Genomic DNA, 25,445 nt, shown 5'->3' on the forward strand with positions numbered 1-25,445 from the left:
TGTAAATTTTTATTCTAAATGCAACTTGCATCTTTACTTATTTTTATAAGATTTTTGTGGTAATTTAAAATTTATTTTATTATTTATTTATAATTGATAAACAAAAATTGTGTATATTTAGTGTACACCATGTTCTTTTGAGCATATATCCATTGTGAAATGTCTAAATCTGGCTAATTAACATATGTATTACCTCACTCATTTATTTATTAGTGGTGAGAACACTGAAATCTACTCCATTAGCAATTTTAAGCAAATAATACATTAACTCTAGTCTCTGTGTTATATAGTAGATTTCTTGAACCTATTTATCTTATCCAACTGAAATTCTGTGTTCTTTGATCAATATCTGCCCAGTTTTATACCCATCCTCCAGCTCCTGGTAACTATCACTTTACTTTCTGCCCTATGAGTTTTACTATTTTTAGATTCTAGATATAAGTGAAATCATGCAATGTTTACCTTTCTGTGTCTTGCTTCTTTGACTTAATATAATGACCTCCAGGTTCATCCATATTGTCAGAAATGATGGTTTCCTTAAGACTAAATAGTGTGGGGGTTTCTGCCATATCCCATGTGGATGAGAAAAGGGTTAACTGCTGGAGGATGATGTTGGCTATAAATCAGTTACCCCTAAACTTACCTACTCAATAAACACACAAGAGCCAATACTCCTTTTAAATGAGAGGGGGCTTGATGGATTGGGCCATACCAGATCTGGCCTCTAACTACATGGAGTAGCCCAACTCTCTGTTATTTTATAGTCGCACAGGTAAAGGGACCTGGACCAGGTGGGGCTTCTTTTGTGATGAACAAGATGGGGTAGAGTTAGGGGAGCCAGTCTGCTCAGGGAAGCTATCATATAACCAGATGGTGAACCACTCCCATACAGGGCCACATACACCCCACCCCTGGGCAATCTGGGACAGTCCTTCATGGCTGCCAGTTCCTGGGAGTCAGGCCTCAGTGTTCCATGGCTCAACCAAGTCTGATTCTGCTAGATAAGGATGGCTCCCCACAAAATAGTATCCCATTGTGTAAGTATACCACATTTTCTTTATTCATTTGTCCACTGATAGATGTTTAAGATGATTCAATATTTTGGCTATTGTGAATAATGCTGCAGTGAACATGAGTATGCAGATATTTTTGACATGTTGATTTCACTTACTTTGGATGCATATCCAGTAGTACTAGTAGGATTGCTAGATCAAGTGGTAGTTCTATTTTGAATTTTTTGAGGAACTTTTATACGGTTTTCCATGACTGGATTAATTTGCATTTCACCAGTAACCTATAAGGGTTAGTCTTTATCCACGTCTTTGCCAATCCTTTTTTGATAATAGCTACTCTAATAGGTGTGTGTCATTGTGGTTTTGTTTTATTTTTTTTTTAAATTTATTTATTTATTTATTTATTTATTTATTTATTTATGATAGATAGATAGATACTGGGAATTGAACCCCTGGGGTGCTCAACCACTGAGCAACATTGCCAGCCCTTTTTTATATTTTATTTAGAGACAGGATCTTGCTAGGTTGCTGAGCCTGGCTTTGAACTCCCAGTTGTCCTGCCTCAGCTTCCTGAGCTGCTGGGATTTCAGGAATGCTCCACCACGCCCAGCATTCACTGCAGTTTTAATTTTCATTTCTTGGAAGATTAGTGATGCTGAACATTTTTTTTCATATAACTTTTGTCCATTTGTGCCTTCTTTTAAGGAATGTCTGTTCAGATTTTTGTCCATTTTAAAATCTGTTTTCTTGCTTAACCGAGTTGAGTTCTTTATATATTTTGGATTGACCCCTTATTAGATGTATGGTTTGCAAAAATTTTCACCATTTCATGGGTTTTTCTTTTTTCTCCATTTCTTTTTTCCTTTTTAATGCAAAAGATTTTTACTTGGCTATAATCCCATTTATCTGTTTTTGCTTTTGCTGCCTGTGCCTTTGGTGTCAAATAAAAAAATTATTGCTCAGACCAAAGTCATGGAGCTTTTTCCTTGTGTTTTTAGTATATATTCCTTCCTTGGCTGAATTTGTTCCTAAGAATTTTATTTATTTATCTTTTGTACTTTTTCTTAATGGTATTGCTTTCTTGATTTCTTTTTTGGGTAGTTTAAAATAAAATTTCTTTTTTGGATGCAAGTTCAAAGCCAGCCTCAGCAATTTAGCAAGGCCCTAAACAACTTAGCTAGACTCTGTCTCAAAAAACAAAACAAAACAAAACAAAACAAAACAAAACAAAACAAAAACTGGTTAAGTGCTGTTGGGTTCAACCCTTGGTAGCTTAAAAAAAAGAAAAAAAATTAGGTAGATAGCTGGAGAGGGGAAGAGGAGGAGCTGGGGAAGGGAGCAGGGGGCCATTGTAGCAAAATACCCACAAATGTTGAATCTGGGTAGAGGTATTTATTGTATTATTCTTTCAGCTTTTCCATAATATTTGAAGTTTAAGTAAGAAATTCTTTGCCATCAAAGTAAAGCTTCTGAAAGTATTTTTGTACTCTCTCTTCTGGATGACAGTTTCTGTTTTACTGCTTTTTAATGTTTATATTTTGTTGAACCGTTGATGATTTTGAAGTTTTCGGTGGAATAATTATGGCTTTACCTGTAATTATAAAAACAATCTGTTTGTATATATGGCATAAATTTAGGCATTGTATATAATTAGAAAAGGAATTGTGAGTGTATTCTGTTAATGATGACTCTTTCAGGCATCAGCCTATAAATTCTTTTAGTTACTTTTTCATTATTATGATGAAATACCCAAAGCTGGGCAACTTTATAAAATTTTAAGAAATTATTTAGTTGACAGTTCTGGAGTTTCAAGAATATGGTACTGATATCTTCTCATCACTGGTGAAGGCCTGTAAATGGATAGATAATGTCACAATGGTAGGAACTTATGAGAGAGAAAGCGCTCTATCAGTCACACAGCCAGACAGGAAGCTGAACAGATTCAGGAATCAGGCTTAGGTTGTAACAAATTACTCTGTGCAGATCTATCTCAGATCGCAGGTGAACTGCCTTAATCCTTTCTAAGGGCAGTGCTCCAGATGATCTAGGGATCTTCCATTTAGGCTCCCCTCTTAAAGATCCCACTACCTATACACCTCCACTGAGGACTAAGTCTCCAAACATGAACCTTTGGAGGACAAACCATATCCAGGCCATAGCATAGAATATTTTTGTTTTTAAGCTAAAATCAATTTATGTCTTCTAAACTATTCCTACTGCAACAGCAGGTATTCTAAAATACCTGGAAAGTGAGCAGGAGGATTATACCTCTTATATTTACTTTTTTATGGATTTGGTGGTAGCACTTAGGAAGATAATAAGTGAATATTAAGGATTAATAGTACTTGAAGTACTGAACACAGTTGTAAATAGTAATTTATCTTTTGAGTATACTTTTAATATATGATTGATGATATGCTACTTTTCTATGACTTGGTATATTAATTTTAAATGTGACATTAAAATCTGGCTAAATATGTAAAATAAATTCTTATATTAACTACTTCTAATGTGTTCTTTTTATGGTATAATGCTAGAATGTAATATTCACTCACTGGTTTTGTGTGGAATTTCTTTTCTCTTTGGCATAGGTATTTTTGGGTTTTCAAGTTTTTATGACTGTTATTGGCATGCTTAGATTATCTTTATCCTATGTGCTCATAGCACTTTAATTTTAATTTTTGGGGGGCGGGGTACTGAGAATTAAACCCAGGGATGCTTTAGCACTGAACTACATCCCCAGCCCTTTTCATTTTTTATTTGGAGGCATGGTCTCACTAAATTGCTTAGGGCCTTGCTAAGTTGCTGAGACTGGCTTTGAACTAGTGAGCCTCCTGACTCAGCTTCCCAAGTCAATGGAATTACAGATGTATGCCACCATGCCTGAAGCATTTTAATTCTTAAAGAATATCCAGTATTTGCTAGTACAGTCTGCTTATGACACCATACCTAGTTGTGGTTAATTTCTATATAGACATGTGATTTTGGGTGAAATGCTGAACTCCCACAAACATATTACTTGACTCACTTGTATTTTGTGAAACTTTAAAAAAACGTTTCATAGGGCTGGGGTTGTAGCTCAGTGGTAGAACACTTGCCTCACACATGTGAGACACTGGGTTGGATCCTCAGCACCACATAAAATTAAATAAAATTAAATAAATTAAGATAAATTAAATTGTGTCCATGTATAACTAAAAAATATTTTTAAAAATGTTTCATGCAAATTTATAATACAGGTTTATGTAAAGAATAGCTAAGCAGATTTACATAATTTCTTCAGAAATATTTCTGCCTCCTCTATTTTTACACTGCATTTTCTTCTTTTGAGTTCTTATTAGCTACTAATTATCATACTGTGCTTTTGGCAATTAATCTTTTTCCTATTTTTGATGGTTCTAATGTTCTACAAAGTATTCTTGATTTCTTTTGTTAGTATCTTACTCTTCCTTTAATCCCATCTAGGTTGTGGGATTCTAGGGAAAAAAGATGATATTTTTATAAATTATTTTTATACTTCTCATGCTGTTGGACTTAGTACCTGTTATTGCTCTGTTAATGTATGTTGTTTGCTCTCTTATAGAAATAGTAACTTAATATTCTGTTCACCCAGTCACACAGAAAAAATAAAGTATTGGTGTATTCTTTATTTCTCCTACCTTGGAAGCATATTATTCTAACAACTGAATTCTCATAAATAATAAATAATTGATATAAAAGAAGTTAGACTCATTCCAAGGAATCTGACTGTAAGAAAGTAAACTTTTGATTAACTGTAGATAATACACTGTATGATCACATATATACTCCTCTCAGCTACTCATTTTTTTATAGTGAATCACTGATTTGAATTTGCAAACAGATTGAGATAATACAACATGTTATTGGTAATAATTTTACAAAAAAGACAAGCATTTCCAAAGTATGATCAGATTAGTACTTTTAGTTGAAAAAGTATGCAGTGCTTAACTTAATAGAGGAAAATAAAAATTAAATGAAATCAAATAGTATTCTTTATTGTAGCATTCTCAAAATAAAATAGCTATTTTGCAAGTTTTTTGGAGGGTGAGGATTAGGTATAATATAGATAATATACCTGGCATCATTCTTGGCACAAAGTATCTATTCCTAAATGGTAGTTGTTGCTAGTATTATAATTACTGTGAGGTTTATTGATGACTAAGTGGATGATGGTATCACCAATTCTAGAATGGTGGTGTGTATGTTTGTAAGATAGAAAGTTCTTTTGGGGGTATTTTGAGTTTTACATGTCTTTGGGACATCTGAGTAGAGGGGTCTAGTTGTCAGTTAAATGTGTGGACCTGGAACTTAGTAGATAATGTGTTAAAGCTCCTGATATTTTAATCCCACCTAGGTTGTAGGATTATTTGTGTATATTATTTGTACTACACAAATGATAACTATTTTGATTTTGAAAATGATGAAGAATATCAAGACCATTTGTTAAAGAGAATCATTCAATAGGATTTTTTTCTTCATTTTTTTCCTAGAAAATTCTTTTATTTTATTTATTTTTTTTGCAACATTGGGGATTGAACCTAGGGCAGGCAAGTGCTCAAACCACTGAGCTGTACCCCAAGGCCCCTAGAAAATTCTTAAAGAAATACATTAAAGGAACCATTAAGATGAACCAAAACAAAATATTGTAATAGTTTTAGTGTTTGTGTACTTATTTCCTTCAGAATTCAAAAAAAGATTTGAAGTAGAGTGTTCATTACATAAATTGTAAGGACTAACCTTCTTAATATACCAAGTGATTTAGAAACAATCATGACCAAGATTAGAAGTGAAGATGTTGCATTTATTTAAAAGATTCTAAATATTTTTTGCTCATATAAAAAAGCATATAATTTCTGTGGACATACAGCAAATAATCATAGTCTTACAGGGTGAGGATGTCAGTTTTAATTGATATTTGATTTGGAATAGCAGCAAGAAAAGAAGCTTAAAAGGAATAAATGTGAAAATAAACCTTCCTGAAGGCAATGCATCTTTGATCTTACAATGTTCTCATATTTTTCTTCTATAAGTTTTCTCTAGTTTTAAACCTACTTAGTTTTCTTATGTATAATCTATTTTAATGATGTCATGATGTGCTTTATAGGTATATCATGTTATTTTACTTGACAAAGATAGAACTACTTCAGTAACTCAGTAATTGATTATAAAGTTGCAAACATAACTGCAAGTTAAATGTTAAACCCTTGAACTAAGACTGTGGTACTTAATCAGTTTAAACTACTATGTCAAACTGCCATAAACTGAGTATGTTTCCAGCAAGAAAAAATATCTCATAGTTCTGGGGACTGGGAAGTGTAAGGTTCGCATATCAGCGTGGTTGGGCTCTGGTAAGGGCACTCTTCTGGGTTGCAGAAAGCAGAGAAGTCTCTGGGACCTTTTTTATAAGGAGGGTACTACTCCCATTTTTATGGACTCAACCCTTTATAACCTAAACATCTCTCAAATACCCACTTCCTAAAAATACCACACTAGGGATTACAAGTTTAACATGTGAATTTAAGGAGTACACAGACCTTCAGTCTGTTGTAGGCACTTTCAATAGGTTAATGATATTCTACTTTTTGCCAACCCATTAAAATGTAAATTGCCAAGTGATCCAGTGCACAGAGGTTAATAGATGTCACTTGCTCTCCTAGATCATCTCACTCGCAGGTATGTTGGGCTAGCCCTTTTAAACACACCAGAATGGGAGTTTCTGGTAAGGAGACTGCTTTAGGTGGTCTCTGATAGCAGAGCTGCCTAGTAAGCCAGGACTGTTCTTAATTGGATTTGACTTTCTTTAAGCCACTTTAGAAATTTAATCTACTTTAGGAGACTTTTTAGAACCAGAGAATATTTTTAGCTTACTGGTGTATAACTCTTAGTTTTTACTCTGTTACAGTTGTTTACATCTTTAGAAATTCTCTTGAACATCAAATAGTTGATTAAAACTTTTAAATGCTTTCAGAAAGGTGATCATTTTGTTGTTAGATGTTAATGAAATTTTCATCTTTTACCTACAGCAATAAGCCTTTGATTTTCATTTGTACTTATTCTTTGGTTCATTTATTTCATTTCCTTTGAAATAAGCCTAATGCTTGCATCCACCCTATTTTAAGGTATGAGAAAAAGAACTACATGGAGGAATGGTTTTTCAAAGATGTGAAACAAGTTAAGATAGAAAGTTTGGATTAGTTCAAGTCTTTTCTGTTATCTTAGTTGATTTTTTTTTTTGTTAGAGATAATTATAAAAAGTTGATTTGCATTTATTATGAAGATATGAGGGATGTTTGGTTTCTTTAATTGCTAATTCAAATTAGCCTTTTTTTACGAGCAGGATAAATGTTATATTTTTAAAAATGTATGTGTGACTTGTGCTCAATAGGAATGAGGTAGAGTATCTTATAGCTTAAATATTGGAAATTCAGCATGTGCCCAGACATTTAAAATACCAAAGTATCTTCTTTCCTAAGCATTGACTTAATTAGGAAAAATTTGGAGAATGGAAAAAATTTAGACATGATTCAAACATAAGTTTTTTACATCAAGATCTAAGGGTTGCCTACATTTATGTACAGACATATAATAAATTTCTTACAAAGCAGTGAAACTTATCTTTTACTGTCAAAAGCCCTTAAAAATATAAAGTAACAGTTCATTGATTCTCCATCTTCATCTAGAGCCTTTAAATGTGGAAAACTTAAATGGAAATTTAATATTTCATTCCAAAAATAATTCCATTACAATCTGTGTGGTACACCAGTTGTTTTTACTTAAGTTTGCACATAGCATATGGAGAATAGAGAAAAATGGCCAAGTTTTATCTCTGATATATTTATGAAGAATGTGTAAATTTGTTTATTATTTTCTCTCCTTAATTTTTAGGGAGAATTATAAATCTCATTCTTCATTACTAGAAAAAATTTTTGAAGAGAGGCAGTGGTTCTTACATTGTATTACATACCTCTGTCAAATCCGAAATACTGTATCTATTTTTGGTCACTCTCCCCCCCCCCCCCCCAAGACTTTAGGCAGTTAAATGAGCTGCAGTACCTGGGGAAACAGTTAAGATGCAAAATAATTATTTTTTTCTGCCCTTTATTTCTCCACAGATGCAAACCTAGTTTGAAATGACTTATGACTTGTGCGTGACAGGGTCAGTTAAAGGAGAGCCCAAATTAGGATGATAGGCCTGAGCACAGAGGTGGAATGGAGGATGACAGGTGAATAAGAAATGAGACAGTTTTATGAAGTTTCAGTTTCCAAATGGTCTGTCTCAGGTACAAGAAATCATCAGTTTCCCTGAGAAAGTGAGAGATGTTTTTGTTTTAATGTTAGCACTCCTTTGAACTCACTGGTTGGAAAATTCTCCCCTTCCTCTCCAGGATGCTAGGGAAAAGAAGCTGAATCTGTCCTTGGGCTTTTTCTTCCTCTTACATCTGGTCCCACCTTGCTTCTTGGCAGGCAAGTAGGCACAGAATCATAAATGGAGCTCTTTTCTGTTCATAGAAGTGGACACTTTGCTAACTGACCCAATGAACCAAAACAACTTAGTTGTGTGGTCTCTCCTGTAACATGGTCACTCAGCATGCGCCCTGAGGATGGGAATAGAGTGTGATGTCTCTGTCTCCAGACTCCATATCCTCTGATTAAAGCTCCAAGTGCTTTGTTCTGAACACACTCTGTTGTAGTGAATTTCAGGGAGTGGCACCAGTTTACTAGGAAATCCCATAGTCAGTGTTTCTTGGACTTATCTGAGTGGCATTTGAAAATCACAGTTTATATTTGGAAGCTCTGTCTTTAGAGAATCTTCTTTAATTATGTTTAGTTTTTTTGACCATATTTAAATAAACAGGCTGTAATTGGTCAGGGGGAAATGAATAGTGGGCATACTCCAGTGGGAGAAATTGCCCCCCTCCCTACCACCTCTTGCCAGTGCATGCAGAGTGGGGCAAAGGAGACAAAGCCCATGTATCAATAGTGCAAGTTCATTTTCTACCTCAGGCCAGAGGCAAATTGATAGTTGGCCTCTTCTGTGAGTTTGCGGATAGAACCTGGAACCACAGGGGACAACTCGTTTACCATAAACAGGAAATTGATTCCTATCTTTCTGTTCTGTAACTCCCACCCCCACTTTTTAATTAGAGTTTTATGGTTATACATAGTAGTTGGGTTCATCCCAACAAACTCATGCATGCATAGATATCGATTTCAGTTCATGATTCCTTTTCCCTCTCCCTTTTCGCTCTCATCCTCCCTTCACTCTGTCCTTCCTCTATTTTACTAGACTTCCTTTCACTCATCTGTTAATTTGTATTGGATTGGTTCTTCATGTAATCTTATCCTTCCCTCTATTTTACTCTAGCTTCCTCCTATGAGAGAAAACATTTGACTAATTTCAGCTTGCATGATATTCCTTATTTCCATCTATTTACTGGCAAATGCTGTAATTTCATTCTTTTTAATGATGGAATAGAATTCCATTGTATATTTATGTATGTATGTATATAAATGCATATATTTTATAATTTGTTAATCTGTTCATCTATTTATGGGTATCTAGGTTCATTCCATAATTTACCTATTGTGGACACTATGTTTTTGTAGGGTCACTGGAAAATTGAGATGTATCCAGACTATAAATGACTATAGCAGTGAGAGTTATTGAAAACTTGTCACATGAAAAAGAGTTGGAGGAAGTAGACATGTTTAACCTAAGGGACTCACCCAAGGAGTTAAGTCTTCAATCATTTGAAAGATTTTGTGTAGAAGAAAGTCTATTTTCATGGTATAGCCTCAGGATGTAGAACTGAATTCACAGGATGAAAGTCATTACAGGAATACATTAACTTTCAAATCTTTTTCTGATAATTTAGCTGACATGGAAATAGACTTCCTTATCCTCCATCACTGGAAATATTTCAGTGGTTTGGATAATCATTGATTATACATGTTTATATATGAGATTCTTGCTTTGGGTGTGATTATAAACCAGCTGCATTCTAAGATCACTATTAACTAGAAGATGCTGATGTTCAAAAAAAGAAACTAAAGATGAGGAATTCCGGGGGTTTGGGAAATCTCCTAAAGTACAATCAACTCTTATCAGTTCAAGTAACTCTGCTTTCTAATTCAGAAAGTTTTTAGTTACAACTTGTTATAATTTGAGAACTATTAATAATAATTTATTTTCAAACAAGAGGATTTTTAACATATTTAAAGTGATTTAATGTCTCATTCATCAAAATTCCTACTGTCCCCTAAACCAACATACAACCAAATGTCAGTTTACACAGTTATATCATGCCTATAATATTTGGTTTCAGCATTTCTCAAATTTGAATAATAAAAGGTCTAATGTTGATGTTTTATTGTTTGAGGTAATTACATCCCTCTGATCTAATTTTTTTTATTTTCTGAATACCTTTTCAGACTATTTTTTGGGAATATCCTTTTTTGATTTATATTTTATTTGTTCTAATTAGTTATACGTAACAGTAGAATGCATTTTCATTTTGGACATCATATATAAATGGAGTATAACTTCTCATTCTTCTGGTTGTACGTGATGTGGAATTACACTGGTTGTGTAATCATATATACACATAGGGTAATAATGTTCAATTCATTCTACCACCTTCATTACCCCATACCCCTTCTTCTCCCTTTTGGATTAGACAGAGTATATGCTTTAAACTCTCATTTACTTTTAAGTGTTCTACAAATTAGTTGCAGTTCAGCTAGTAGTGAAACTATGAGGAAAAGAATTCTCTGAAGCAATGCTATTACCCTCCACCATTGGCCCCTGCCACCTAAATCGGTAAAGAGAAAGAGCAATGTTAGCATTTGCTTTTATTATCCTTTCAAAATTCCCCATATGTTTTCTCAGGTATGCTTCTGAAAATTCAAAGGTTTATTTTCATCAGTTTTCTTATCAAAATAATCTACATTTAATATCACCAGAGGAATTTTTATGCATCTTTAAAAATTTTGGATATTTTATAGCTAGGTAATTTTGTAGTGTAAATTTTAAATGCTTAGAAATAAAGACAGTAGTGAAATTGTGAATTTTAACTTGCTACTATATATTCTATATTTCATAAGACTTTTATATGCACTATAGTAAAATTTATAACATAGTTAATAAGATTCCAAATTATATAACTATCTACTTAAAATAAATAATGGAAGTTATTAAATTTCATTTCTTTCTAACTGAAAAAATTTCTCACTTAATAGAATAAATCCTGGTCTTGCTATGATTGTGTGGTGACTGAATGAATGGTACTTATAATAATTTGGAAAGTATCATATTTTATATGTTTAAAAAATAGTGCCACTTTTTGAAATAAAACATTTATAGTATGAAATGAGGTAATTTGTTTAAAAAGCTGAAAATGTTTATTATTTCCCTATTCAAAGAAGTTAATTTTTGGCATTTGCTAAATAAATGCCATCTGTATGATGAGGTCAGTGTTACCTTAGAATTCTTTCCAGTACTTTCTACCATGGAAAGTACTTTGGAGTTTATCAGAACTCTTATTCATACTTAATTAATTGGGTAATCATACTAGTTTTAAAATGAGTAAATGAAGAAGAGCTTATGCAAAATAAAATCAATATATTGTGCATTTTTAATTTGCATTTATTTGGAAGCAATACATTATATGTGGAGATGAAGTCAATAACATTTAGTAGTTGTTGATTTTTAAAAATCTGTTCATTTTATAAATTGAAAACAATCATTACAAGGAAAGCATTACCCAGGTATTAAGGGCCAGAGTTGAAAGTTGAACTCATGTTTTCTAGTGCCTAATCCTCTGTATTAGATTTCCTCAGAGAAATAGAGTTGTAGTCTGTGTGTATGTGTGTGTGTGTGTGTGTGTGTGTGTGTGTGTGTGTGTGTGTGTGTGTACATACATAGAGAGGGACAGATGTATTTTAATCACAAATTTGAAGAAAAGAGGCTGGTAAGTGCTAAATCGACTAGAAGTCTTAAGGGAGTCTCTAGGCAGAAGTCCTCTTCCTCAGGGGTGATATCTTTGGGAAGGTATTCAACTGATTGACTTCCACATTATGGAGAATAATCTGATTTTTTCTACCAATTTAAATGTTAATTTCACTTATAAATTAACTTCATAGAAACATCTAGAATAATGTTTGACCAGTTATTTAGGTGTTGTTCCTAGCTATGTTGACACATGAAATTAGGTATCCCTTCCTCCCAGAACTGTGTTGGGTCTTCTTGATTGTTTTCTACCTTTAATCTGTTAAAGAAACTGTTCTCTGTCATGTAGCTTATTTGACCTTTCCTTATTAATTGATTAGAATATGTGTTCTCATTTTCAAAAGCTGAATTATGCTTGTTAATAAAGATTATTCTCTTGGACATTGGAGTATTTACAGGTAAAGAGGTTCTTTATTTTTATTTATTTATTTTTGCAGTGCTGGGGATTTGAATCCAGGGCCTTGCGCTTGCAAGGCAAACACTCTACCAACCAAGCCATATCCCTAGCCTGTAAAGAGGTTCTTATGTTATTTTCCAGAAGAGCTTAATCCTAATAGATACTTCATAGTCATATTGCTCCACTTTGTTTTCTTTTTAAAGTTCCTAACATTAATTAGATTAATTCCAATTACTAACACTAATTAAATTAATTCATTATTTAGCATTGAAACTTAGTTTCAGGAGTTGTCAAATAACATTATTTGCATTCAATTTTTCCAGAAAGTTCTGTCTTCTTACGGACACTGCCACTTCAATTTTTTAAAAATTGATTCTCTATGTTCATTATTTTCTCTCTCCTTCTTTCCTTTGCCAGAAATTTGTTGAGAGTCTACTGCATGCCAGGTGCTTTACTAATGGTTGCATAAAATGTATTTCCTGCCTTTGTGGAATTTACAAGTAATAATAGTCAAGTGAACACAGAAATAATATCAGTATAGTTTGGTGTTATGAAGAAAATGAACAGGGGAAAGTGATAGGATCTGTCTTTAACTTACTTTTAAGAATGAGGAGTCAATTGGTAAAAAACAAAACAAAATAAAATTTGAGGCTGAGGGAATAGCATGTTCGAAAGGTCTGGGAATGGAGAGGGTGGCATGAAATGAGGTTTGAGGTAGGCAGGAGTCACATGAAGTAGGCCTGTGGGTCATGGTAGAGTTTGATTGCAACACTTAATCCATTTGGAAAGCTTTTGAGCTTTTGAAACAGGGGAGTGATAGCATCCAATTAAAGTTTTAAAAGATTACCCTGGCTTCCACGTGGACAAAAGGTTGGAAATGAGAGACTAGAATGGGATGGAAAGACCAGTAAGAAGGCTGTTGGAATACTAACTTCCTTTCATCAATCCTAATCGCCTTGAATGAACTTAATCCTTTTAGGATATAGAGCAAGGAAATCAAGCAAGGTTCTAAACTAACATAGTTGGCACTGGGGTTGTGGCTCAGTAGTAGAGTGCTTGCCTAGCATGTACGAGGCACTGGGTTCAATCCTCAGCACCGCATAAAAATTAATAAATAAAGATAGTGTCCATCTACAACTAGAAATATTTAAAAAAAAACAAAAAACAAAACAAACATCATTGCCAACAGCAGTGACCAATTCACATGAGAATAACTAACTCCACTGTCTTTAGTCCTAGATGGTGACTGTAAGTATGTGAGGTGATAGGATACACAACACCTGGTATATTTATACTGAGTCTAAACCCATCAGCTGGAGATACAAATATCTGCTGTGTATATGAGGAATTCTCAGCTTTCAGGTTTACTATCGTTCTTTGTATTTATAAACAAGGTCAATCCCCTCATGATCTGGTCGTTTGCTCACTGCACACATCCATCCTGAACCAGCCCTTTCTTTCCCTTAAGGAAGAACCAACTAGACTGTGTTTTATCCTGTCACTAAATATTATTCATTTCATTTCTGGGCTCCTATTTTTTAAATTAAGATATTATTAATGTGGGGGTGGAACTCTGTAACTCCTGCATAGTTCAGTCTCAGCTGGACCTTCTGCAGTGTTGAACTCCAGCTGTGTTTTGGCTCTTTTCACTCTTGTAGTTATAAGAATGTAAACACTGTAGCCTTATACTCCTTATCTCACATATTCCTCTTCCTCTCCCCGTGACTGAATTGGCCCGACGTTTTATTTCCATGAACTAAATCTAATACATTTCCCCTCATCAATATGTTTCCTTCTTAATCTGTACAACTTTGGCCAGTAATCCATTCTACCCTCTACAATGTTTCAGAGGGTTTTTTCCCCCACTCTCTTCTGGGTCTTGTTTTCTTTTCATCCTGTGTATTCTCTTACTCATCCATAACCTGAGAACTTTCAAGTCATATCTCTAGCCCAGATCTCTTTCCAAACTTACTGCTCATATTTCCAACTATTAAGTAGCTCTTCTTGTATGGCACGAAACTACCTATACCTACTCAGTCTACCATCCCAGGCCCCCAGGTTTCCTAATATTGTAAAGTCAATACTATTCCCTTGGTTACATAAACCAAAAACCTTAGAGATATTCAGGATTTCCCCGCTTCCTTTCGCTTTTTGAGCCCTGTCAGTTTTGCCTCTTAATTATCTGCTGAATTGCTTTTGTCCATTCAATCTGTGTTGTCACTTTATTAGATTAGGCCTTTTCCATTTCTTTCCTAAATTACTTCTGCATATTCATCTTTGAAAACTAAAAACCAAAACCAAAACAAAACAACCAACAAACAAATAGAAAACTTCTGGGTTTTCAAGAAAGTATATCTAACTAACTATGTCATTCTCTGTACTAAATTTTCAGGGATCCCTTTTTGTCCTGATAAAAAGCCAAGTTCCTTAGCATGACATTCAAGGATGTTCGTCATTTGGATCCTTTGTGTACTTGTCTGTTCTTATTATCTCTTTCTTTTACCTGCTCACCATCCCAAGTTGAGTACCACCTCCCAAACTGCCTGGGTGCTTTTCACAATCTGTATTACACCAGGTGTAGTCACTGAATTTCTTTTCTATCCTACTGCCAACTGACTTTTTTCTTAATGGCCATACATATCTTTTTTTTTTTTTTTTTTTTTTTTTTTTAATTAAGCCCAAAAACCAAAGGCTGAATGTTTTCTCTGATAAGTGCATGACAATATTTAACAAGCGGGGAGATGGCGGCGGGGAGAGAAGAATGAAACAGACATTATTACCATACTCTATCTTTTACCTGCATTCCTGAACCTAGTAACCCAGTACCCCTGGAACTTAATAGTCTTTGTTGAGTGGATAAACGGGCAATAATGATGAGTTAACATTACCACCCTAGTTTTTGCTCTAGATCTGAGAAGTCTCAGTCTGAATCCCTGCATTGCTTCTTATTAACTGTATGATCTTGGTTCTATAACATAAATTCCCTGATCTTTATAGTTTCCTCATCTGTAAAATGGCTCTTGTTATTATGTTTAAATAAGATGATCCCTTTTAAACCTGTCAATAGTAGGTGGATAGCAGAACTTGAAAACTGATTTCTCTAAAGGTCAGATGTATATTTCTCAAATATCAGATTCTTAACTTACAAGACAAGTTTATTTTTCTAGGTATTGCAACTTAGCTTGACATTATGCTTATAGTAGTTACAATTGGAACATAATTAGTTGTGATGTTATAAAATGTATTTAGTAAAATATAAGACTAGAAAAGTATGTGTATCATGAATCATCCATTAAAATTATATTTTTTGTATTAGAAGATTTTGAAAATACATAAATGCAAATTATGTATTATAAATATCATTAGTGAAAATATTTTTAAGGCCCTAGCAAGTCAATACAGAAAGTACTAAAAAGGTTTCTGTAAGTTTCATAGATCTTAAAGGCAGTTTATATGTTATTCTACCTCATGACTGATATATAATAATACTAGTACCTCTAAGGAAATACAAATATTTTTTGAAGACAGATGGAAAGTGTTAAGTCTAAGCAATAATTGAAACTATGTAGCATTTTCCCTTAACTAGAAAAAACATTTGATATTGAGGAATTCTCTTCTCACATACTAAAATTTTCAGTAAGATAAATGAGATACTGCTTTGCAGACTTCTTTTTACAAAAATTATTTCTATACTATTTCTCTTTCAATTTATTACCCTGCAGTTATAAGACATTCCTAATGTTATGATTGCTCAAGGGATATAGTAAGGTGGTTTCTTTTATTGCTGTTCATTATTTCTCATGTAACAAAATGGAGCACAAAGCTTGCTAAACATTATGAAAATACATACTAATAAGAGTAATTTTATTAGGAAGTAATTTGAACACTGTATATTGAGGTATGTAACCCATTAATAGAATTACTTCTTGTGTGTATGTGTGTGTTTGCTTGTATTTGGAATGAGATACGTGCTAAAACAAAAGACAAAACAACCCCAATTTCAGAGGACAGTTCTTACAGGGAGAAAAACACCAGTGACTGTGGTGGGTAGTATTCCCCGAGGTTGGAAAATGGATGAATGAGTTGCTAAAAGTCTCCTTTACATTTTAAGCTACTACAGTCAGTTTAAGAGCTATGTGAAGGACTTCTCTTGTCCAAGTATCTGTTAACTGCCATCTGGAATTGGTGAAAAACCTTTCTTCCTCTTACCCTCACAACAATCAGTAGACAAATATTGACATTTTAATAGAGAATATACTTCCAGGTTTGATACTTTAACAGTACTGCAATCTCTCCTCAGCTAAGATGTTTTGGATTTGTTCCACCTGATTTACAGGCATTTATAACCTTTCTGTTTATGAGGTTCTATATGAGGAAGAAATGCCAAGTAGAGAAAGCTTTTTTAAATCTTCTATTAAAACTACAGTTAGAAACAATGTCTAATATATTGTTCAGTGTTTTTTACATAACAGACCCATTTGATAAATTCTGCTCAAAGTTAGAGAAGTGCCTTTGTTTCCTTTCCCAGTGGTCTACTTCTTTTCATTAGATTTGAGAGCTACCTCAGTTTTCTTGCCTAGGTTTTGACTATATTTTGTTCTCAATTGCATAATTTTTCTTTAGGTTATCTTCTTTTTCTTATCCTTTCCTCTTATTGTATTAGTTGTCTTTAATGGGTGAGTCTTGGAAATCCACATTTTGCACAGTCATTAGCTCTTGAGCTCTTCCCAGGCTTAGTGGGGAAAAGGATCCTTTAAAAAAAAAAAAAAAAAAAAAATCTGCCTCATCTTATCAGGGTCTCACCCCTTTTCTCCTGCAGGATTTGGTAGCTCCTGGCATCTCAGAAAATTGGTAAAGATTGCCTTCTGAATCTATGTTTCTGTGGTTTTACTGAGTCTATGACTTACATTGGTTATTGCTTTGAAACTATTATTTTAGTGAAAACCTTCATCACTTCATTATTTTATTTTAGTTTAAAAGGAAAACAAACCTGAGCAGATGTTAAAAACATCATTTGAGGTCTTTGTTGTTTTAAAAATACTTGGTAAATACCAGTTCCTTTGTTCTCTCAGCTAACAACATGAAGCATAGTTAATTAGGCAAGGTCTTAAGGGACTCTAAAGACTGAGATGCCAAAGTCTTCATGCATTCAAAGAATTCATCAACCTTGTACCTGTCCCTTTTAAACTAATTTATTAGTTATATATTTGGGAGCTTAAAAATAAAATTCTTTTGGTTGACACTGTGCTCCCAAATGTTAGAATAGATTTAAATATATCTAGTAATTATACTCTTAAGTCTATAATTGCATGCTCAGGAGGATTTCATCAGTGCCAAATGATTATCATTTCCCATTTCCTTTTTGGAAGCAACATTAGTGTTTTTGTTGTTGTTTTTTGGTACTGAGGATTGAACTCAGGTATGTTTTACTTCTGAGCTATATTCCCAGTCCTTTTTTATTTTTTATTTCGAGACAAGGTCTTGCTAAGTTGCTATGTGTCTAACTAAGATGAAGAGTCTGGGCCTCAGACTTGCAGTCCAACATGCTGGGATTACAGGCAGGTGCCACATTCTTGATAGAAACTTAATTTTTTTCTTTCTTTTTACTTCATGTAATATTGTAAAAGGGCTAGTGTATAACTATATCATTGGGAGAATTCTGCAGTTATTAAAATGTTATAGAAAACCCAGGTCATTAATTTAGTAAGAATAATCAGGAAGTAGTAAAAAATAACTTCTAAAATTCACATGTCCCATGGCTCAACCTAGTCTAATTCTGCTAAATAAGGATGACTTCCCACAAATAACTAGCAAATATTTTCTCGAATTCTGAAGGTTCTCTCTTCATGCTCTTAATTATTTCCTTTCTGTGCATTTTAATTTGGTGCCCCTCCTATTTATTAATTCTTGGCATTATTTCCTATGTTTTAGGTGTCCTGTTTAGGAAGTCATTGCCTATGCCTGTATGTTGGAGTGTTGACCCTATATATGAAAACTTTTTAGTAGTTTACAAACTGGCAATTCAGTCATATCCTCCTTTAAAATAATTGAAAACAAAGGATTGGAAATCACCTGAATTGCAGAAGGACTTGTTATCCAGTCACAAATCAGAGTCATCACTTTTTGCAGCTTGGGAGAAGTATTTCCTAAATTCTTTACCAAGTCTTTCCAAGTACATACTAATTTCTCTTACTTTAGTTTCACTTAAGACAATTTTTAATCTGATATGCTCATAATGGGTTGGAAAAGTTGAAAAGTTAATTTTAACAATTTTCTACACTACAAAGTTTTCAATATAAAATAAGTTTATCTTATACTTTTGTCACAACCTTGAAGTTGCAGATTTAGTTTATTCACTTAACAGAGAATATTTATCATATGATTTAATTGGCCCAGTCTTCTTTATCACATCTTTTAGGAAAACTAGACTTTCTGTCAGAAAAATTATGATTCCATTTTCAATTAAAAAATGTAACTCTTTTGAAGTAATGTAAATCACTAAGAAATAGCTTATAGGATACATCTTTATATGATTTAATAATAAAAGTCATACTGTTAAGATTAGAATGATACACATGTAATTAAGTTTATTTAGTCACTTAAAGTATAAGGTATAGGGAAATGGATGCATTGGTGAATGCCTGCAATCCCAGTGGCTCAGGAGGCTGAGGAAGGAGGATCATAAATTCAAAGCCAGCCTTAGCAATTTAGCGAGACTGTAAGCAACTTAGTGAGACCGTGTCTCAAAATAAAATGTAAAAAGTTCCAGGGATGTGGCTCAGTGGTTAAGAACCCCTAGATTCATTAAATCAATACCCCCTCCAAAAAAAACTGCATTAATTTTGTTAGAATTAGTGATCAAACTTGCCACATATTTAATGAAAGAAAAAGTCCATATTGCTAGAAATAAATGGTTTAATGTTTAGTAAATAATTTTACTTTCTGGACAGAGGTAGAAAATATGAAACATTTTACCAAACAATAATAGGATTAACTGTAACAGGAATAAATATGACTAAGTGAATGATAAATGTTTTGAGTGTAATATTATGAAGTTTTTATCTGCAGGTTTTAGCCAGTATATCTAGAAATATTTAATAGTTTTAGAAAATATTCTGTTTATATTAAAATAATCAATTTCACTATTTACTACTTTCAGGTGTTTGAAGACTTTCTCTTTCCTGTGGACATGTTGAATTATTGAGAATGTTTTTAGTTAAGTGTATGAGAGGGAAAGCCAATTTCAACTTTTTTTTTTTTTTTTTGCTTTACTTTCATGGATGTGTCCCTCAAGAGTGAAGCCACTTTCCACTGATCTACTCTGTACCGTCTGAACTCAGAGCCTAAACACCCTCCTTCTAGTGCCATAGTTTACTTATAACATACACTTGTGAAATACTAGGTAAGGCAAGCCACACCAAATCCAAGAAAAATCCTGAAAGTTTGTATCCTTTTTGACAGTGCAGGTCAGAATAGGTCATTTGGTATCTTTTCTTTTGTGATATGGGAGAAGGCCTACTGTTAAAAAATATAGGGAGTAGAGAATCTGCATGAATGGGTGCATCTTTGGAGAACTATAGCAGGTCTTTTCATATCAGTTTTAGAGAAGAAAGCGATGGTATGTAGATCTGGAAACTTAGTTCCTTGAAACTCTTCATGTTTTTATTGTCCTTAGAAACTCATACCATTCCCTAATCAGTCCTGGGGCTTTAAGAGCAAGTGATCTAAGAGATAAGAAGTAGAAACTGTTGGGTACTTAAGAATTGATTGGAGATTTGGAGTGTAGCTCAGTGGTCGATAGCTTACCCAGCATGTGTGAGGTCCTGAGTTTGATTCCCGTCACTACCAAAAAAGCAAAAAACAAAAAACAAAAAACAAAAACAAAACAAAAAAACCCCAGCAATACCCAGAGAGACAGACAGGTATAATTGGAAGCTGCCCAGTCTAATTTCTGCCAAATTCTGTTGATCAAAGAACTTACAGAAGCCATTCAAAATCAAGAAGGAGACCTAGACCTTAATTCTAAGAGACATATCAAAGAATTTGTGGCCAGCTTTAATATGCTATAGCTACTGTGTACCAAACACTGTTAGGTCATTGTAATAGGACAAATGAATGAAAGAGACATAACACAAACATAACAGTTTGCCTCATGAAACCTGTAGTCTAACAGAGGAAGAAAAAAAATCAAAGTTATAATACTGTGTGATAAATACCACAAATACCATAATAGGAGAGTATTGGGTGCTATGTACTCATACAGAAGGGGCCCTTCAACTAGATTTAAATGGAACGCAGGACCAATTCTCCAAAGGAGGTGACCTGAGAACTCCATTGTGAATGAAGTCTTACTGATATGAAGGTAGTACGATTATGCTTTTGAAAGCTTCTAACTCATGCTTAAAGGAAACTACTGTCAGATTTCCTGTGATAGTATAATTTGAGTATGTCCAGGGATAATCTAAATCTGAGGGAAGATGGTCAGCGTTTGTTTTATGGAGTAGAATGGGAAGGTTCAATTTCTTAGGACCGAGAAGTAGCAGTCTTTCCTGGAAAATTCTTTGGAAGCATATCCTCACATCAGAGGAATTTGCTTGAACTGCATTTGGCAGTATGTCAAGTCTATCCATGTGGCTTAATCTATGGGTGAATTTTCTTTTCTCTGGAAGAGACCAGAAAACCAACCAAAACAAAAAACAACAAAACCCAAAACCACTACCAGGGACAGTGCCTTAATCAGACGTTTTTTTTTCTGATAAAGGCCAGTCTCTTTAATTCTCCGATTTTGCAATGTGGGGCTTTGTCAGTTTTCAATTACCTTAGGAAAGGAAGTGAAACTAATTGGTTGATTGGTTTGATCAGTTAGTTTGGGGTTTAGATAAATTTCGTCTGGGGGCTGGGGAGATAGCTTAGTTGGTAGAGTGCTTGCCTTGTAAGCACAAGGCAGTGTGTTTGATCCCCAGCACCAAAAAAAAAAAAAAAAAAAAAAAAAAAAAATAGTCTGCAAGCATAGACTTACAAAGTAAAGCTTTGCAAATGCAGGGATTTCTGGATAAAGGCCAAGAGTTAAGACTTCAGGATTTATGCTGTTCTATAATTTGAAAGGAACCTGAAAACAAGGCATTAGCTAAAAAGAGCTTATTCTTTGAGAATGCTGTTTGTCAGAGAAATGAGAATGAAAATATTCAGTTTATAGCAACAGCAGCATGATTAATGAAAGTTTTGTTTTTTTTTTTTTTTTTTTGCATTAATGGTAGAGATTCCCTTAAGATTTTGTAGTTGGGATTATAGGAGCATAGCTAAATTTCTTTTAAACATTTGGGTAAATTTTAATGGTCTGAGTAAAGTGTTTTTTGTTTGAAAGTAATTGAATTCTGCTTGTATCTTTTTTTTTCTTCCATTGCTCTCTTGTCCTTGGTGCTTTTGACTTCTTGCATAAAAAGCAGTGGCATTATTGTGGTATACTTCCATCATTAAGTGTCTCTATTATTTCCGCTGTTGGATCCCAGTTCATAGTTTATATTGGCCCTAGATCTGACTCTCATTCCTTGGACTTTAAGTAACTAAAGGATTTGTTTTTGTTTGCATTGCCAATAAATGTTTGATAGGATATATATTTTTTCCCTTAAGAGTTACACATGCTTTTTTCTTCTTCGTTGTTATTTGTAATGTTGGAAGGAAACCTGAAATATTAGGCTAGATGTGAGACTAAGTAATTTTTCTCTTTGGGTCGAGAGTACTAACTCAAAAAGAATGAGAAGGATCGATGCTTGACTAGTCTTTGGTACCTATGCCATTTGTTTTTGCGTATAGGAGTCTGCCAAGTTATGGCTGTTTCTCATGTTTCTATCTTCATTTTAGCTATTGCTTCATTGTTCTGGGTAGTTTAAAATTTTCTTTGCTTTAATATTATATTCAAACAATTTTAGTTTGTCTTTTGAAATATTGCTGGTATATTTTTTCTTACCTTCCTTATTGAAAGGAAGTTTAGAAGAAACAAATATCACCTAAGATTTGAATACAGAAATAGGTAGTGGTGACTGTTTTCCTTGCAAAATTAAATGATAGAATTTGTTGTGTGTTCCTCTCACCATATAATATCTTGAAATAGAGTCAAACAGGTTGAGAAAGACATGGATATATTAGCTACTTTATTTCCTTAACTTCCCATGTCACAGAAAGTATGAACACATCTTATTAATTAATATTTAACAGCCTTTGAAATGCAAGCTTGAATCACTTTACCTGTTTTTATTTTTTTTAATTTTTTTTTAAATTTAAACCACTGAGCCACATTAGAGACAGGGACTTGCTGAGTTGCTAAGGGCCTCACTAAGTTGCTGAGACTGGCTTTATACTCACGATCCTTTTGCCTCAGCCCCCCGAGCTGCTGGGATTACAAACGTGCCACCGTGCCCTGCTTACTTGTTTTTATTACTGATAGATATTTAAAAAGTAATGATTCTTTTGCTTTTTTTAATAATTCTATAAATATTTAAAGCCATTGTTTTTCTTTTTACATCTTCTCTGCTACATCCTTTAAAAAAATCCTTCAAGGGTTTCCTTTTAATGCATTAAATCATCTTTGCTCCTCTTTCAAGTCCCTTTAAAACATTCTCTGTGATCAGTTTGAACATTACTATACTAAAGTTAATTTGATTGAAAATCATTTTTGATTGCAATAATTTGATATAATTTTTAAATTAAAAAATTTAAAAAAAATTTTTATTTGTTCTAATTAGTTATACATGGCAGTAGAATGCATTTTGACACATTTGTACATAAATGGAGCACAACTTCTTATTCTTCTGACTGTACATGGTGCAGTCACACCAGTAGTGTAATCATAAATGTATATAGAGTAATAATGTCTTTCTCATTCCTCCGTTCTTCCCATCCCCATACCTTCTTTCCTCCCCTCACTTCCCTCTGCACAATCCAAAGGTCCTTCATTCTTCCCTACCCCTCTGGCCTCCCGCCAATTATGGGTCAGCATCTGCTTATCAGATAAAATATTTGGCCTTTGGTTTTTTGGGTTTGGCTTATTTCACTTAGCATGGTATTCTCCAGCTCCATCCATTTACCTACAAATGCCATAATTTCATTCTTCTTTAAGGCTGAGTAATATTCCACTGTGTATATGTACACATTTTCTTTATCCATTCATCTGTTAAATGACATCTACGTTGGTTCCATAGTTTAGCTATTGTGAATTGAATTGCTGTAAACATTAATATGGCTGCATCACTCTAGTATGCTGATTTTAATTCCTTTGGGTATAAGCCGGGAAATAATTTGATGTAATTGACTACCAGATTTTGACTTGAGAAAGGACGTGTTCTTTCCCGTCATGTTGTTGTAATAAATATTTGTTTTCTATGGTATGGCAGACATTCTTGCCCTTTCCTGATAAAAACTTTTGAAATGATTGAGAATATTCATGTTTCTTAGTATATCAAGAATAAACTCAGTTTTCATTGATCAGACATTCACCATTGGAGATATTTGTCTTACTCCTTAAAGTTATAGATAGTTAAATATAAGGCCACAATACATATATTACTTAAATAATAAGGGAGCTTACATGTTATGAAATGAGTAAAAGATTGTCATTCAAGTAAAAGGTACTTGCTGTCTATATGAAGGGAGCTGCCAGTTGAAGGGACTAGTTGGCATGGCTTATGTAGAGGAACACATTATTTTCTTTAAAAACTATTTTGTTTTTTACTATACAGTGGTTATTGTACAGTGAATGCCAGTTTGTACATATAGATTGAACAAAAGTAGTTCATTTATGATGCTGGTGAAACATTTTTAAAACTATCACAGATGTGGTCACAATATATAATGTAAGAATAATAACCAGCATTTCTCATTTTGGAAAATAGAAGTGTCATTTCTCTACCAGTTGTTCAAAAATGGAAGATGTTATCTGCATCTTACCAAGGAGAATATTTTTATTTTATGATGGCAAATTCTGCATGTATGTAGAAGGGAAAAATAAGGTCAGTGATTTGTTGGAAAAAAAAATAGGGAATTGTTTTGAAATAATCTAATCAGCCAAAATTCTAAATAAAATTATATTTTGAAATCATGAAACAAACATCTTTCATTCAATAGATTTATATAGAGTGCCTACTGTAAGTTCAGTATCAGGAGTAGAAATTAAATTTCCAATGACACTTCCTCTTTGAACTGCTAACAGAAAAGTCTGTGATTTCCCACTAATCATCCCTCCTTTTTCTTCATGTAATGACCTGACCCTTAACCATGTACTTATAACTACAAGGAAGAGTAGGAAAGAAATTTCTAAGGACAATTCTTTACAGAATATACATTTTTATTAAAAAGTCTACAAAAGGAGGATTTTCTTTTCAGCTTTCCTGAAGTTCTCTGGTAGCTAGCACATGTTGAAGATGAAAATGAAAATGAAGTGGGAAATTTATTCCTATTGCAATCTTAGGATTAGAAAAGATAGGGAGAAGATCCAAGATGGCGGACTAGAGGGAGGCTGCGTTCCTTGTCGTTCCATAACTCCGGTTTCAAACAGAGGATATCTGTTTTTTGGTAAGGCAGGTTTTGCTGCTTATCGATCCCCTGACGTTTACCCCATTTATCTGCTGTGATCACCTGCAGTCTGCCAGCATATCGATGCCTTTTTTGAGTGCAGATTGCTCACTGTCAGGCTTCTATCACCTGCCATTTGCCTGCCTCTCACCTGTCCATTGCCTACCTTATACCTATCCATCACCCAACGCACGAGGTTCACCTCCCGATCGTCCGACAACAGTCAGCAAACTGATCGCCAACCGCCAGCGGAGCACCAGCTGCCTGCTGTTGCCTGGAAGTTCACTGTTACAGTACCTGCAGGTTTGATTACACATGGCTGCTGCCATTTTGAGACAACAGCCAGGCCCCGGAGGACCCCTGCAGGACTGACTGAGCCCCGTCTCCAGGATCCCTCAGCCTGACCGATCACTCCCTGCCTCTGGGACCCTCACATCGA

The 25,445-nt window shown here is 34.0% G+C and overlaps 1 protein-coding gene and 1 long non-coding RNA gene across 3 annotated transcripts in view; both read left to right on the plus strand.

Moving 5' to 3' along the window:
- ME1 (malic enzyme 1) overlaps positions 1-25,445 on the plus strand; it is a 205,998-nt gene that overhangs the window by 31,333 nt on the left and 149,220 nt on the right. The gene's annotated exons all lie outside the window — the stretch shown is intronic.
- On the plus strand, positions 12-23,868 carry LOC306665457. Its single transcript, XR_013765030.1, has 2 exons — positions 12-1,037; positions 19,599-23,868. It is a non-coding gene; the product is annotated as an uncharacterized lncRNA (long non-coding RNA).

The sequence above is a fragment of the Sciurus vulgaris genome (assembly GCF_902686455.1).
Source record: "Sciurus vulgaris genome assembly, chromosome: 7".
Classification (NCBI taxonomy): Eukaryota; Metazoa; Chordata; class Mammalia; order Rodentia; family Sciuridae; genus Sciurus; species Sciurus vulgaris.